The sequence below is a fragment of the Myotis davidii genome, unplaced genomic scaffold (genome assembly GCF_000327345.1).
Source record: "Myotis davidii unplaced genomic scaffold, ASM32734v1 scaffold24, whole genome shotgun sequence".
Lineage (NCBI taxonomy): Eukaryota > Metazoa > Chordata > Mammalia > Chiroptera > Vespertilionidae > Myotis > Myotis davidii.
In genome coordinates, this window is record NW_006298312.1 from 2193342 (window position 1) to 2197594 (window position 4253).

The following is a 4253-nucleotide window of genomic DNA, read 5'->3' on the forward strand; positions in this document are numbered from 1 at the left end:
GAGATTTGAAATATAATTGAGAAAACCATTTGCCCAACTCTTTATATAAAAGGGGAAAAAAGAAGCTTAGTAATATAAATGGATCTGTTTAATGTAAATAGAGCTAGAAAATGGTAGATTCTGTTTTAGAATTCAGTTCCTTCAGCTCTCAAGTCAGTTTTCCAATAAATACATTGGTTTGCTTTATAGTTTACAACATATTTCTTGTATCTAACAGTATTTAAAACTTATAAAGTGGTGTCTTTTCAATGTTTGTTTGAATTCTTTAGTGCTTGCTTAAAAAGTAATATCATAAATAAAATACTGCTCTTTTGCTTTTATTTGATACATCCCAGATTTTTTTAAAAAAAATTGTTTGGTCACCAGAAATCCAATCCTAACAATCACTGGCTACTGTTTGGAAAAGTCAGGGAGGAGATTCATTACCTCGCTATTATGTTTGTCAGTACTGTGACAGCTAATGCACCTCTGGGTTTCAGACTCCTTGTAGCCATGAGCACTGATGCTCTCCATAGCAAGCAGCTTGTAAGAGTCTGCTGTTGCTACAATGAGTTTTTATCAATGTCAGTACAAATTTTGTTTTTAACTTCATTGTTGTTTGTCATGGTGGAGGCATACATATTAACAATAGTGAATGGATTTAATTTGAAAGCAATATTCAGTTTTATTTTAAGTGAAGACATTCTCGTGACTTATTAAACTTTCTTCAGTACAATCAGAACAATAGAATTGTTTTTAGAATATAATAAAATACTGACTTCAAATAATTAATATCTCCAATAAGGACTTTTTGCCTTTTTCAAATGTTTTACTTTTCCCCCTCAGTGCTGACTTTTTTTTAAAAAAAAATTCTATATCATGTCATATTTGCCACATGGAATGCTTTTGATTCTCATCCACAACTTTTCATGGAACAAGCACTTGCTAATTATCTATTATGTATAAATCACTGTGCTAAGAAACAGAATTATAAAGATAAATAGGCCATGGTTCGTGTACTCAAGGAACTAATATAACAGAAAATTAAAATAATATTATGAAAGATGAATGGCATTTGATTTACTCATTTCTTCAACTGTAATCTATTAAACAGTCATGGTAAGCACCCTAGTTTCTAGGAATACAAAAATGAACTGAATGCAGTCTCTGTCTTTAATCGCTTCTCTTGGGACAACAGACATACACAGAGATCAATATAATGTATTATTATGAATATGCATAGGTATAGAGATATATGAATGGCATTATGGATACACAGAGAATTCAGAATTGTTGGTCAAGGAATGCTTTCTGGATGAGATGTTACCTATGTGGTAAAATACAGTTATAAAGATATAAAGTTAGAAACTTTACTAAATATGGTGCACATATGATTAACATAGTGTAAGTTGTAATACAGAGTGGTAAGGGATAAGATCAGAGAGTAAAGCAGGGCCAGATTTTGAAAGACTTTTAATGTCATGTCAGAGAGGCTGACATTTACTCTTTGGTGAAAAAAGAATAATAAAATTGTTTTTAATAGATAAGCAGTACAACTATATTTGCATTTTGATACATCATTTTTCTAGTATGTTAGGAATTGAATTTCCTTGGCACAAGATACAAAGTAAGAGAGCTGAATTACAAGATTGAAACATTACAGTGGGCCAGTGATGACCATAGGCTGAATGAAGAGGGTAGAGTGTTTACCACCCCAAGTCAAGTTTGATTTTAGACTAAGACTCTAACCTTCAGGAGGGCAGGTTAAAATCTAATTTGTTAATAACCATATATATGGTGACAAGCACAATTTATGGAATGTTATAGTTATTTAGTATATTTATTAAATTAATATACAACAAAAATAGATATAAAAGTGCATTTGAAATATTCATTTAACATATTCACTAGTATATTCAACTATGGATGTGAATCTTAGAAAGAAAGAAGCAATTTGCTGTATGAATGTGTAACATAGAATGAAGTCTGGGCTAGATTTCTACTCAGAGCCATTAACATATAAGTGATAACTGAAATGAAGAGAATGGATGGTAACAGAGTGTGATGGTGATATGAATAGAACCTTAGGAGATGACAAAAGTAAGTATAGATTGAGCAGAAAGCAGGAATTTTTACATAGAAATGAGGAAACAGTTCTGGAAATCTAGAAGAATTTTCACATATCTGTTCAATCAAATGTACACTATGTGGGGTAAGGAGTAATCTACCTTTGAAAGCACTGATAGAAGTTATATGATATGGGAAAGAGCTGGAATTTAATTAAAAGTTAGTGTATGGACCAAATAGACTAAGAAACCAATTTATTTTGTTCCATGATCTGTAGTGGAAATATTTAAAGGGAAACAATAAGAGATTTTGTAAAAGGAAAGGAAGTATATAAAATAATAAAAATGAGAATATGGTATTCTCATTGAGAATGAGTATATATAGTCAGCTACTGTAATGACCAGAATGACCAGAGACAAGAACACCATGGCCTCTCGCCCAGACTGGCCCCACCCCTCAGGGAGTGGTTAGGGCCCCCGAAGGCAATGCGATAGGGTGCAAGTTTGATGGGGGAATGTGGAAGATATAGAAAGGGAGGTCTTAAGGGTCTGTGGGGTTGGGGTGGTCAGCCTGGGGTAGGTTTGGAGTGTGCTGGGAAGGAAGAGGAAGATGTGATTGGAAAATGGCTCAGCACAGTACCTTTCTCATTGTGAACAAGGACAGTGCCAACTGTGGACTGTATGGGCGGTTGTTTCATGAGTGTGCTTGGGACCGACATATTCATGCCAGTGGCAGTACTCCCGAAACTTCACTGATTCTAAATAGTAAACAGCTATCAATGTCAAAGAAAGGAAAAATTTTCTCCAACTAGAGGCCCTGGACTTGCAACATGACTGAAGGAAACACCATTTAAGGAGGCTAGAAAAACCAGAAGTATGTGACTAGAGGATTGTGGGATTGTGGAGGATGCCTGGGCACCTATGGCTAGAAAGTGAGCCTATTATTGTGCATGTGCATAATCAGCCCTATAGTCCTCAGTCTCACAGTATTTGGACGTGACTTCTGGCAGGAAATTAGTTCTATTGAGGTTTGCTGTTCCCTTGCGGTGAGGAAGATCAGAATTAAAGGTTTTGTTTGTTACCTTGGTTTGAAGCAGAGGACAAGAGCCGCGAGTAAGACCAGCTCTACCAGGAGGACACACACACCTCCCAGGAACTGTAGATGAAGCGCACCACAACCAAAGCCTTCAATGAAACCATCAAGATCTTCAAAGAGCAGGGCCAGACTCAAGAGAAGTGCAGCAAGGAGTATCTGGAGCACTTCCGGCGTGAGAGCAATGAAAAAGAGACGCAGAGAGTCCTGCTGAGCTCAGAACGGCTCAAATCTCACATCACTGAGATCCACGAGAGCCGCACAAAGCTGGGACAGGAGCTGCGGACACAGGCCTTGGACAACTAAGATAAGTGCATGAACAGCCTGAAGCCAGACCTCATGCAGCTGTGCAAGATCCGAGACCAGTACCTGGTATGGTTTACCCAGAAAAGTGCCCGGCAGAAGAAAATCAGTGAGTGGTTGGGAATCACAAATGAGAATGAACACCAGTATGCACTGATGGAAGATGAGGATGACCTCCCCCACCTTGAGGAACGAACCCGGTATGTGGGCAAGATCAACTGCATGCAGGCTGAGGAAATGCTGAATGGCAAGCGGGATGGTACCTTCCTCATCCGTGAGAGCAGCCAGCAGGGCTGCTATGCCTGCTCTGTGGTGGTGGAGAGTGATACTGTGTCATCTACCACATGGCCACTTGCTTGGGTTTTGCGGAGCCCTACAACCTGTATGGGTCTTTGAAGGAGCTGGTGCTGCATTGCCAGCACACCTCCATCATGCAACACAACCATAAACTTACTGTCACACTGGCACATCCCCTGCGCGCCCCGAGCCCCCACCTCCCCTCCCCAAAGCCCGCTGACTCATACAGAGCAGGACTCCATCTTTCTATCTGCCTGTCTCTCTTCTTTGTGAATCTTTCTCTGTCTCAATCTCTGTCTTGCTTTCTCTGAGTCTTTCTCTTCCTGTCACTCTTTCTATTCCCATTTCTGTCCTCTCTGTCTCTCAGTCTCTGTACCTCTAAGTCTCTGTTAGAGGAGCATACCTCCTCCATCCCATGCCCCCTTTCCCCATGGGCACTGTCCACCCCTGGCTTTGGCTGCCCCCACCAGTTCCTACAGTTCCCCCAAGCCCCCCCTGCTTATACCTGCCATGTT

The 4253-nt window shown here is 39.5% G+C and overlaps 1 pseudogene; it reads left to right on the plus strand.

Moving 5' to 3' along the window:
- The first annotated feature begins 2668 nt into the window (after nt 1-2668).
- Nucleotides 2669-4049, plus strand: LOC102755138 (annotated as a pseudogene).
- Nucleotides 4050-4253: the final 204 nt, after the last annotated feature.